Below are 13,674 nucleotides of genomic sequence, written 5' to 3'. Positions count from 1 at the left end.
GACCCCATGCCACATCCCAGAAACATGCTCGTGATTTTTTTGTTTGTTTTTTTAGGCGGCGAGGCTTCAAAAACACGGGGTGCAAGGGTCCGACGTGTTCGATTCCCATTTCGCTCTTCCGCACCAACCTGGTTGGCAGCTCCTTTCAATATTCGAGCCAGTCATCTGGTCTCATGACGTCACACAACCAGCCGAGCTGTTAGACGTCTGGCCAAAGAGAAATGAGCGCTGGAGGGCCCCTCCTAATTAGCAGTGACCTGCCACCTTCCAAGGGCATGCTCGTAACATTTAGAGGCTGCGCGGCTTCACATGGTCGACGTCGATGCCAATGGTCTTTTTTTTATTGCCAAAGCAATACTGCTCGCAGTTTGAGCCTTCAGCGTGGAACGGCGATGACCACCAATTGACCTTTGACCTTTAGACGACCCCTAGCTGGCAGGAGCTGCCAACTTGGGTCTCTCGTTTCACATGGGACGGTTATGTCAGAATCAGCCTGCCAGGACCCTGGCGTTCACGTTACTCCTAGAGCCCAATAAGGCACGTTCATACGGCTTGGTTAAAGAGGGGCTTTATATGTGGGCTGGCAGGAGCTGCCAACTTGGGTCTCTTTCACATGGGACGGTTATGTCAGAATCAGCCTGCCAGGACCCTGGCGTTCACGTTACTCCTAGAGCCCAATAAGGCACGTTCATACGGCTTGGTTAAAGAGGGGCTTTATATGTGGGCTGGCAGGAGCTGCCAACTTGGGTCTCTCTTTCACATGGGACGGTTATGTCAGAATCAGCCTGCCAGGACCCTGGCGTTCACGTTACTCCTAGAGCCCAATAAGGCACGTTCATACGGCTTGGTTAAAGAGGGGCTTTACATGTAGGCTGGCAGGAGCTGCCAACTTGGGTATCTCGTTTCACATGGGACGTTTATGTCAGAATCAGCCTGCTAGGGCCCTGGCATTCACGTTACCCCTATAGGCCACTAAGGCACGTTCATATGGGTTGGTTACAGCGGGGCTTCATATGTGGGCTAAGGAAGAAGAAAAAGAGAAGAAGAACGCTCGGTCACCCGCAGCTAATGCTTTCGCTCAATATTTGGTTCAGCAGCGTTGAACCCTTGTAATTTTGTTTGTTTTTGTTTTGTGTTTTTGACATGGCGTTATTAACGCTCTCGTATTGAAAGCCTTGCAAGAGGCGTGATCGTGGTTCTTTAAGGCTTCGAGGCTTCAAACGACCGACGTCAACGCTCTCGACACCGACGGATGATTGCTTTATTTTTTCTTAGGGGAGGGGGGGAGGGGGGGGGGGGGTCATGGGGGTATTAAAGCTCTTGCGTTAAAAACATGTGTGTAGAAGCTGAAGAGGTTATCAGGAAGCAACAAGCACCGCTGCGGGCTCGTACCAGCGGCGAGTGCACCTAGTCAAGTCGGCCAGCCGTAAATCATTATAAAAACAGCACTGCTTTCCATCCTTTTCCGTGGATATCGTGAGAGAAATGTCTGAAACTTGCTCCCCTCATAAGCGTACTTGATTCAGCTAGTGGGTCAGGAGAGCAGCCGATAAACAGGGGTTCAAGGTAGTCATAACTTTACTTAGATGGCGAAGAGACCTCGTAAATTGTTTTCACTTAAGTGATGAGCTCCCTTCATAGGGAATCTAATTGGGGCATTGCGGCGTATTAGAGCGGTAACTCTGCTCACTGCAAAAGTTGCCCACATGCAGGATGTGTCTGATTTGACCTTGACACAACCTTGATGAGCATAGCATATCAGTCACGATCATGGATCTGGTAGGTGGCAGAAAATATGGCCAAGTACCCATTCGCCGGTGAGTTGTGTGATGTCACAATACCACATGCTGTCACAAAGGTGGGAGCATTCCAACTCGAGTAAGGTATATGAATCAACATTTCAGGCCTCTTGGATGCGGAGCGAGCGTCCGGTACTCCTAGTTCATGGAGGCATGTTCATACTGCTCGATTAATGCGGCGCTTTAGATATCTACGTCGGGTGGTCAATTACAACCCAGTAACTGGAAAACGTGGCAGCTTATAACTGTGTGGTAATAAGAATGTGCGAGGCATTAGAGGATTGATCACTTAAAAGGAGTTGTAACAATGACTTTATAAATTTGTCTGTTAAGCCTCTTGAAATGCAAGTTTCTGCCACCAACGCATGCCTGTGTAATACTTCAATGCTGTGGCTGTAATTTATGTTAATATACAGCATTCGTAATGCTTACTTCCTCTACATGCACACTCCATGTCTTGGCCGTTGCTGAAGGCCCATAGCAGAAAAAATAACATTTTATGTTTGGTCAGAGTGGCATATGTGAAACAGACGACATAAAAACATTAAAATATTGAATGCCGCAGGCCCTGGTCAAGTTATCTATGGCATACATAGTTCGACCATACGATGCATACATTGTATGCATCGTTTAGTATTCTGCACGGCTTTTGTTGCAGTTATTTATATGACCTTTCTGAATGGATGGGGAGGAGGAAAAACTTTATTTAATGCAAATTAAGTCAGACACTCCCAGGAGGGTCCCTTAGTCCAGGAGCCCTCTGGCCGATCCGTCTAGCTTGGCCTGCTCTACCAGTCGTAGCAGATCGGCAGGTTGCGTGGCCAGAAGGGCGGCCTCCCAGGAGGAAGGGGTGTGGTTTTTGGTAGGAGGAACGCGGACGGGATGTGGGCATTCCCATAGGTAATGGTAGAGAGTGGGTGAGGTAGCGTTGCAGTACCGTGGGAAGACAGTGTGGTGAAAAATGGGTGCAAATTGATGGTCAAGTTTCCTGCTGTGGCCATCAGGTACTTTGCAAGAAACATCATGATTTGGAAAGTCGAATCATGGACAACGAAAGGCGGCTTGTTAGCTCTGAACAGTATTCTAGAAGGGCCAACATTGAGATACAAGGAGTCACTAAGCATGATAATGAGTCGACTGTCGAAATAGTTTCGAAGATTGGGACGGCAATCAACGAGCCAATCTTGGAATCAGATCTTGAGGCCTGCCATCGTGTAGCCACAAAAATCCTAGTAAATCCAGCATCGTCGTTCAGTTCCAGTGCCGAGCAAAACGCGACACTGTACTTCGCAAGGCAAAGAAAATGCGTCCAACAAACAATGACGATCCAGCCCCCGTGTACGTGAACGAGCACTTGTGTCCTGCTCAAAAGAAACTGCTTGGTCTGGCTACCAAGAAAAAGTATGAGCATGGTTGGAAATCTGCATGGTCATACAACGGCAAGATCTATATGAGGTATAGACTGAAAAGTCAGCTATCATACTGATAGCCAATGAAGCTGATCTAAGCAAGATCTCCGCAGCGCCTGTCAATGACACCGACATTGTGAGCCAGGAAAGCAGCTCCGAAACTACCGCTTGAAAGTTTTTTTTTTTTTGTTTTTTTTTTTCTGGCATTTACATATATAGCGAACAGATGGATTACCACCCGTTTTCCTTAGCGCACACAATCAACCTTAAAAATCAGTTCTCCGAATCAGCCTTTCGGCTTAACGTCCGCTCGGCTTGCAACAAAGAAGATGAGATTGCTATCCTTTTGAATCAATTTCCTTTCAAGTTTACTGTTGTAATGTTGACGGAAACGTGGTACCAAGATGGATGCAGAATGCTAGAGCTACCCGGATATGAACATTTCTTTCTTAACCGTATGAATAGACGTGGCGGTGGTACTGCCCTTTATGTTGCTTCCCGCAAACAATGCCATAACATACCAGATTTTAGCATGATAACTTCAGATTATGAGAGTCTAACGTTACGAGCTGGTAATGAAATTTTTTCTGTATTGTACCGGCCCCCCACTGGCGATGTTGCACCGTTTATGAATTTTTTGAGGAGTTATTAAAATATACTTCTAAAGAGATGTCTCGGTTTATTTGTGGCGGCGATTTCAATATTATATTGTTCGTGACTTCTCTACGCAATTGCTCTCGTCTGGTTATGTGAATTTAATCGAAACCGCAACTAGAGTAACATGTTCTACTTCGACTGCGCTGAATCTTTTCATAGCCAATATTGAAACTGATGTCTACAGTGCCGGAACAGAGGCTTCTGATGTGAGTGACCATTGTCCTATATTTGTCACCTATCGAAAGGAAGCCTCGAAGCGTTGTGATTTTAAAGAGTCTTTCTTAGTTCGACGCATTACAGATCGCGCTTTAGAAGCCTTCAGATGTGCCATCTTACAACACGACTGGTCATCTGTTATGTGCAAGGAAACAGCGAATGATACGTAGGCTGCTTTTAGTGCGCAGTTTTTACATATTTACATCAAGCATTTCCCGCTCGAAACAGTAACGCGCTCTAAAAAGATAAGAAAGCCGTGGATTACTCATGAACATCTAAAAATGATAATAAATAAAAATAGATTCTATCATTTGTTTTTGCGCACGCGCTCAGAAGACACACTGAAATACTTCAAACAGTTAAGGAATAAACTCAACTCAGAACTTCGCAGGGCAAAAGCTGCATACTACGAACGTCAGTTTACTGACACTACTCGACAGCCCAATAACATTGCCTGGAGAGTGATAAATGACGTCTTAGGCCGTCAAAAGGGAAACCTCATTCCTAAGGTTTCTTAAATGGTCTCGAAATAAAGAGCAAATCACTTGCAAATTATTTCAATAACCACTTTGTGAATACTTTAGTTCCTTGTTCCTGCAATTCGAATACAGATAACGAGGTGAGTAGTTTGACTCAAATAACGGAAAGCATATTTTTAGAGCGAACAGATGAAATTGAAGTTTATAATATATTCCTGGGCTTAAAGAATACCAAGGCTTTGGACATCAATAACAAACAGATTAAACCAGTAAAACACGTCGCTGACTTATTTTAATCTGTGCTCACTTATATTTATAACTTGGCGCTTGAGTCTGGAATTTTTCCCACTAGTATGAAATCGGCTAGAGTTTCGGTAATTTACAAGGGTGGTGAACGCAACTTAGCTTCAAACTATAGACCAATTTCTGTACTTCCGGTCATTTCGAAAGCATTAAAAAAGCTTCTCTACATACGTATAATGAGGGTTCTTGATAAAAAGCATGCTTTAAGTGAATCGCAGTTTGGCTTTAGAGCTAGTAGGTTAACATAGACCGCATTGCTAGCAAGAAAAAATATTGCAAAATATTGAAATCACCGTAGGCATTTTCATCGATTCTAGCAAGACGTTTGATTGTTTAGACCATAATATTCTAATCAATAAGTTATACTCATGTGGGATACGCGGAAAGCCGCTATCATTACTGGAAAGTTATCTCAGTTGTTGAACACAGTCTGTAACACTCCATAATGTAACTTCTGAGTTTCTACCTATCCGCTTCGGTGTACCGCAAGGTGTGCTGGGGCCCTTCAGTTCAGTTCAGTTTATTACCTTAAGGACCCCCGTGGGGGTATTACATAAGGGGTGGATTATACAAAAAAAAATAAGTACAATGGTTGCCATGTGGGTTCAACATACAATATGATCTGTTAGTGCTTTGGAAAAGTTGGATGGGCAGGTGATAGCGGCGATGCTGTGGGAAAGGCCGTTCCAATCTAATGCTGCTCGGGGGAAGAAGGAGGCAGCGAACGTGGTCGTATGGGTCCGAGGCCGGGCAACTTGAAGAATGTGACCAGTGCGATGCGATATGCGAGCTGGTGATGTGATATAGCCTGCGTAACCGTGGGTGCTGTAAAAGAACTTATGAAACAGGTTTAGGCTGGCAATGCGGCGACGAATAACAAGGGTTGATAAGGCGGATTCTGCTTTTAAAGACGACACGCTGGCTTGGTATGAATAGGTATTGTGGATGAATCTAGCGGCACGGTTCTGGACGGATTCGAGGGCATTTATGAGGTATATTTGATGTGGATTCCATATGGGGGATGCATATTCTAGTTTCGGTCTGATTAGCGATTGGTAAGCCAGGAGTTTAACTTGTTGGGGAGCGTGACGTAAGTGGCGTTTCAAAAAGCCTAGTGTTTTATTCGCGGATGATATTACATTAGAAATATGTGTGCGCCAAGATAAATCATGAGATAGCGTGACTCCTAAGTACTTAAATGACTTAACTGCTTCTATTGGGATTTGAGCTATATTGTAAGAAAAAATAAATGGTTTAGTGCGACGGGTGAAGGATACAATCTTGCATTTCTGAGGGTTAAGTGTCATCATCCACAGGTCGCTCCATTTCTGAACGTTAGTTAGGTCAGTCTGGAGGGCTTCTTGGTGGGAAGAGTTATTAATAGTACGATAAATGACGCAATCATCTGCGAACATACGAATGTGACATGATACGTGAAGGGGCAAGTCATTAATGTATATTAAGAATAATAACGGTCCGAGCACTGATCCTTGGGGGACGCCTGAGGTTACTGGAATGTAATCAGAAAATTCGTTATTAACTATGACTAATTGGGTTCGATTTGTTAAAAATTCCTTAATCCAGTTTAGAATGCTAGGGTGAATATTTAGGTAAGAGAGCTTAAGTAGTAATCTCTGGTGTGGTACTTTGTCAAAGGCTTTTGCGTAATCTAAAAAAATAGCATCAGTCTGTTGGTTGCAGTCAAGGTTGGCATGTAAGTCATGAACAAATGTAGCCAGTTGTGTCTCACAGGAAAGGTTTTTACGGAAGCCATGTTGTGATGAATGAAAGAAATTGTTGGAATCGAGAAAGTTCATGACTTGAGAATAAATTACATGCTCCATGATTTTACAAGGAATGCTTGTTAGGGAAATGGGTCGATAATTTAAGGGCGAGTTTTTATTACCGGACTTGAAGATTGGGACGACCTTTCCCACTTTCCAGTCATGCGGTATGTTACCTGAAGAGAGAGACTGAGAGTACAATAGTGATAAGTAGGCCGCGGAAATGTGCTTAGTATTTTTCAGAAATTTCGAGTTAATTTCATCGATCCCGGCTGATGACGTTAGCTTGATGTTTTCGATACGAGATGATATACCATCTGCGAAGGAAGAAACTGGATCCATGGTTGACGCTGTGAAGGAACTTATGAAGGCGTTAGCAGGTAAATCACACTCTTTCGCAAAAACAGTTGAAAAGGCTCTATTGAAAATGTCAGCACATTCACAATCGCTGATGGTTTGACCCATATCGTTAGTAAGAACAATTGTACGTGTATCCTTCGGGTTTACTACGTGCCAGAATTTTTTAGGGTTGTTTATTAGCATTTTTGGCAAGTCAGAGTGGAAAAAGGTGTGTTTTGCGTTGCGGATAGCAGCAAGGTAATCAGCTTCGGCAGTGTAGTACTTTTCCCATGATGCTTGGCTTGGGTTCCGCTTTGCTGCCCGATAGTGACGCTTTTTCTTGTTTTCCAGGCGTTTCAGGGCCGTAGTAAACCACGGTTTTTGCTGGTTAGCACGGAAACTAGCTACCGGAATGTACTTGTTCGTTAGTTCGTGAACTTTGTCCCTGAAAATCGTCCAATTTTCGTTAAGAGACTTTGTGTGGAAATCGGTTTCATAAGTTGTAAAAAAAAGCAGTTAGTTCTTCATTTGTTCAATATATTCATTAACGATATTATCAACATAGATAGCACAGTTCAGTTTATAATATACGCTGACGACACTACACTGCTTGCCTCTGGCACAGACTTAAACAATGTCTTAACAAAATGTAACGCTACTCTAGATAAATTATCAGTTTGGTGCCGCTTAAATCTACTTAAATTAAATGTAGCGAAAACTAAAGCAATCATTTTTCGGGCAGAAAATAAAAGCTTGCACCACAATTATGTGTTAAGTTTTGAAAGACAGGTGATTCACATTGTTGAAGAGCATAAAGCATTAGGAGTATATCTTTCATCTAACTTGAGTTGGGAAACGCACGTCAATTATCTTTGAAAAAAACTTTCTTCTGTTGTAGGTGCACTGTCACGGTGCCGCAGCACTTTTCCCTTAAAATGTAAAATTCAGATTTATTATGCACTCTTTCATTCCCATTTAACCTACTGCAATTTAGTATGGGCTACGACGACAAAGACTAATATGGACAAATTAAGTGTACTACAAAAAAGAATCGTTCGCCTGATTGCTAACCTTGAATGATCATTTCCCACAACAGACGTTTTTCAAACACATAACATCATTCGCATCGACAATCTTTATGAATTCTGTCTTCTGCAAACAATGTATTTTTCTTCCACCAATGTCACAAATCATTTATCAACATTGGCATCTTTAGAATTGCGCCATACTTCGGTTGACACAAGGAATCAAGACACATGGACAATACCGTTTTTTCGTAATAACTACAAATTGCAGTCTTTAATTCATAACCTCCCTTGCCATTCAAATATTTTTAAAAACACTGCTGGCTATACCAAAAAAGATCTACTGAGCTATTTTGTTAAATTATGAAATAAATATATGTTGCTTTGATTTGTTTATCTATGCATTATTTCCGTATTTATTGTGTTATCTTTGTGCTGATTGCTGTACGGTTCTCTTATTTACTTGATTTGCATTAATATAGCAATCTTCTATTTTCTCTTATTTACCTTACAGCCCTGTTACTTTTGTATGAAAAAAAAAATTTATACGTGAGTCTTTTTGATGTTTCTTTTCTGTTGTATATTGCGAGTTTTCATTATGTTTGTATATTTCATCGTTACATTTTGTTGACACGCTTGCTGTGTACGCCATGCCTTGCTGCTCTAGCAGGTTTTATCCAGGAAACCTTCCAGCAAAACTGGAAAATAAACTGAAACTGAGCTGATGGCCACAAACGTCATCAGCGCTCAAAGTCTACAAAGCACTTCTTCACTTTTTAAGAGAGACAAGCTTGACTGACAGACTGTGACTTTCGCTTCTCCTCTCCTCTTCTACGCTCCCCATTTAATACCCCATTCCCCTTCCCAGTGCAGGGTAACCAACCGGAATTCATTTTTTCTGGTTAACATCCCTGCCTTCCGCCCTCCTTTTCTCCTCCTCCTCCACAGACATGTAAAACAGCCAATGTACACTTTATCCCCAACCCGGCAGGAAAATCAGCATTGAAAACCTACACCCCGTATCCCTCACGTCATGCGCAGGCAAACTCATGGAAAAGGCAATCCACGCGCGTCTCTCCAACTATCTAGAGAACAACGAGCTACTGCCACTCATGATGTTTGGATTCAGAGCACATCTGTCCACCCATGATGTGCTTCTGCAACTCAAACGCGAAGTCATTTATCCAGCACGCAAAAACAGTGACAGAGCCCTCCTAACCCTCGACCTCAAAGGAGCGTTTGACAACGTCAAACACTGCACAATCCTCCAGAACCTCCAGAGCACGAACTGTGGCCAGCGAGTCTACTCATACATCTTCGATTTCCTTAAAGACAGAACCATCAGCATTAGCATCGGCACAAAACAAACCACGCAAGTGAAGATGGGCACGAGAGGCACTCCGCAAGGGGCAGTATTATCGCCATTTCTGTTCAACATTGCACTCCGAAATCTTCCACCCCTTCTAAATCAGATACAGGGCATACGACACGCCCTGTACGCTGACGATATAACCATCTGGACAACCACGGGTAGTATGGGTATGATTGAAGAAAAACTACAAACAGCGGCAACAACCGTTCAGAATTATGCACGAGCGTGTGGACTAACCTGCTCTCCCGAAAAATGTAAACTCCTAGTCTTCTGCCAGCACAAAAATCAGGCCACGATCAACATCCACGTTGACAAGTCACCCATCATGGAAGTTCGGACCGTCAATATATTGGGTCTGTACATCAATGAGAAGGGCAACAACCACCTCGCCATCCAGAAACTCCACCTCGTGAGCGAGCAAGTCGCCAGGATGATCGCGAGAATAAAGACGCGGAAATCAGGGATGTGAGAAGATACTCTCCGACTGGTGCAGGCTTTCGTCGTGAGCCGCACCGTCTATGCAACACCCTACCTCCGCATCAAGAACCTCGACGCCATAATCAAAACAGCCTACAAGAAGGCCCTGGGCCTCCCTCTTACGACATCGACGGACGGGCTTTTATGACTGGGCGTCCACAACACGGTAGACGAACTGATGGAGGCACACCTCAAGGCGCAGGTGGTACGACTCTCCACGACTCTAACTGGCCGACAAGTCTTGAACAACTTGAACATCAATTGCCCCCGACAACTAGACCCTAAAAGCGACATCCCAGCCTCATGGAGAGGACAATTCAAGGGAACTCCATTGCCGAGGAATATGCACCCCGACTTTCACCACCCTCGGTAATAGAGGCACCCCGCAGGGATCAGTCCTTTCCCCTTTTTTATTTAACATCACACTCATCCCCATGGCTAAAAAGCTGTCACAGATCCCAAACCTCTCCCATTCTCTGTATGCAGATGATATCACCCTGTGGACCACCACTGGGAATGTAGGTAGCATGGAAGAAACTCTTCAGGAGGGGGCAGACATGGTGTCAAGATGCGCAGCTTCAATAGGCCTTGCATGTTCCTCCACCAAATCCGAGCTCCTGATACTCCACCCAAGCCCGCGGAAACACCACCAACCCCCTATGCTCATCACCGTAGATGGTCAGCCAGTACCACAAGTTCACAAACTTCGAATACTAGGTATGTTCATACAAGACAACGGCCTTAACACGGATACACTCTCCAGACTGACTAACACAACACATCAGATCACCCGCCTAATCAAACGTATAGCCAACAAGCACTGTGGAATGCGCGAGCATGACCTCAGACGCTTAGTACAGGCATTTATTATAAGCCGCATTCTTTACTCGATTCCGTATTTATATCTAACAAAAACAGAGACAGACAAGGTGGATGCTCTCATCAGACACGCTTATAAGGCAGCTCTCGGCTTACCTAAGCGCACCCCAACCTATCGACTCTTAGGCATGGGAGTTCATAACACCCTCAGCGAACTGGTGGAAGCCCACCGCATCGCCCAACTAGGACGGCTCTCCACTACCCCAACTGGTCGCCACATTCTTTCCTTTCTCCAACTTAGACCATTAGGTCCCCCTCCAGTAGAAACTTATGAAGTTCCAAAGACAGTCCGCGATCACCTCACTGTCCACCCACTTCCGAAAAACATGCATCCCCTTCATAACCAGGCCAGACGAAAAGCGAGAGCACGTGCCCTACACAGAGCACATGCGAACGAACCCGACACGGTCTACGTGGACGCCGCAGAATATCCACAACGCTCAGCTTATGCGATATGCGCGGTATCCAACCGCTTCGAACACATCACATCAGCCTCGATCATTACCCGAACGTCCGTAGAAGCGGAAGAATCCGCTATAGCCATCGCGATAGTCTCTTCCACTGCCACCCTTATCCTCAGCGATTCTAAAACTGCCATACAAAATTTCGCCCGAGGCCAGCTACATGCTGCCTCTCACAAAATCTTAACTACCAACGTTCAAACCCCCCGACCCATAGACCTTGTCTGGGTACCAGCCCATTCGGGCAACCCCGGTAACGAAGCGGCCAATGCTGCTGCTCGAGCATACGTCGACCGAGCAACAGATACCGAGGACCTAGGCAGTGCCAGAGATCGGCTGATCACCTACAACGACATTACACTACACTACCGGTCTGAAAGACTTCACTACCCTCCCCCACACCCCTCCTTAACTAAACCACAACAAATAACATGGAGACACCTTCAAGCCCGTACCTTTCCCTCCCCAGCACTGCTGGCACTCTTCTCCCCCTCTACTCATCAGTCCGAATGTTCCCTCTGCGAGGCCCCGAGAGCTACATTCGAACATATTATGTTCAGATGCCCGGAGTTTCAACCACCGGCCGAATTGCGCCTTACGGACAACGAGGCTTGGGAGATCGCGGTCTCCAGCTCAGAACCGGCTCCACAAAGGAGACTGGTCGACTGGGCTGAAGCGGTCGCCGTCAGGCACTGCCTGCTGGCCACCACCCGTGATCAGGAGCCGGCCCAGCCCTTGTAACGAGTATTTCGCGGCTCCACTAAATAAAGTTTTTCACCACCACCACAAGCACGAGCGGACGCTATAAAAAGGCACCACGGCGGGCGCGAGGGCGTATTCTGTCGATGTCGCGGGTCCTGAACGAGGAATGGCGGCCGTTGCGGTAGTACACCAAAATCAAACAGTGGACGGACTATTATTGCCCAGCCAAGACACACTGGCTGCGGAAGAAGTGGCGATTACCCTAGCTGCAACACACACTACCTCAGAATACATTCTTACAGATTCACAGACAACATATCGCAATTACCTCAGGGGCAGGATTGCACCGCTAGCAACTAAAATCGTGCAAGATAGTTACATCCGTGGCTGCCAACCCACACATAAACAGTTAATATGGATATCAGGTCACCAGGGCATCCCAGGGAACGAGAGAACACATGCCTCAGCCCGAGCATTTCTCCCCCGCGCACCCAATACGGATCTCGTGGAACCTCCTACCCCATTGCTAATTTACACTGAAATCTTTCAGCATGTAAGATTATCTCGCCGGGTCTACCCTCCACCGGCTAAGACACTAGACAAAGGGGAGGAAGTACACTTCCGCAAACTACAGACCAACACTTTTAACAACCCACGAAGACTACGCGCAATAGATCCAGAGGCGGATATGATGTGAGCCTGCCAACGAAATTAGACTATCGCTATTATTAACCAGCCAACGCAGGAGGGGTGGGAGGCAGCTCTGACCAGCTCTGACGCAAGGAGGGAAAAAGAACTCGCTGAAAGAGCGCGGACAGCAGCCTACGCCAATGGGGTTCCGGACTAAGGACTCCAACCGCCGCTGCAACCTCCTAAAAATTTTCATTAAAATATTTTCACCACCACCTAGCGCCTCCTAGACATCTGGGTCTGTTTGCTGCTTGTTTGCTGTGTGGTGCGGCGTTCGAGGAAGGGGCATAAAAGGCGCCGCACGGACGCCTGGATCGGACGCCCGGCGGGATCAGCTTCGTATATGCATGAATCACCTGGTGACGTCATGATCTATCTTGACGGTACATCGCGCGCCCCTTGTCGAACACAGCCAGCACCGGGATTCGAGCCACGGTCCTCTTTGCATGCGAGGCGGAAGTTCTACCTCTACACCACCGCTGCACCCCACATTGAACATGTACGCAGAAATGATTATTTTATTGAATAAACTCAAAGAATGTTTCAAATTTGCAAAGCAATAATAAAAATCTCAGGTAATGCAAATTCAACACTTTAACAATAACTAAATTCATCGCAAAAAAAAAAAAAGAAGACACGTGAGCACCATTGCGGACAAAAGTGTAGCAGAAGACATACAGTGCAGGCGTGTAGCATATTACTTTATGCACGCTTCACTAATCCCTGCAGTAATGTCCTTTATACGCAAAATTATTATGACTGCCTTAATTTTTGAAAAGAAAGTCAGCAAACACATTGGATCAAATAGCGGCAAAGCAATAAAGTAAAAACAGTGCCGGCAGCAAGGGACATTGGAATGAACGCACAGACGCGCGGGGCCCTTGCGTCGCCCTCCTCTGCGCATTGTTCGCAGGAGGTTTATTGCCTTTTTTCTGGATAAAACTGCTCTTGTGGGTTCAAAAGCGTAGCGCGTAGAGAGCTACTGGCGAGCTAGGAACACATACGCGCTGAAATGAAACGGTTAACTGTTTTTGTTTTTTATGCGAAGCATACCAGCCGCACAACCGAGCTCTTCCTTGCTG

The sequence above is a fragment of the Amblyomma maculatum genome, chromosome 1 (genome assembly GCF_055883805.1).
Source record: "Amblyomma maculatum isolate TAMU_Amacu chromosome 1, ASM5588380v1, whole genome shotgun sequence".
Classification (NCBI taxonomy): Eukaryota; Metazoa; Arthropoda; class Arachnida; order Ixodida; family Ixodidae; genus Amblyomma; species Amblyomma maculatum.
Note: the sequence above shows the minus strand (reverse complement) of the source record.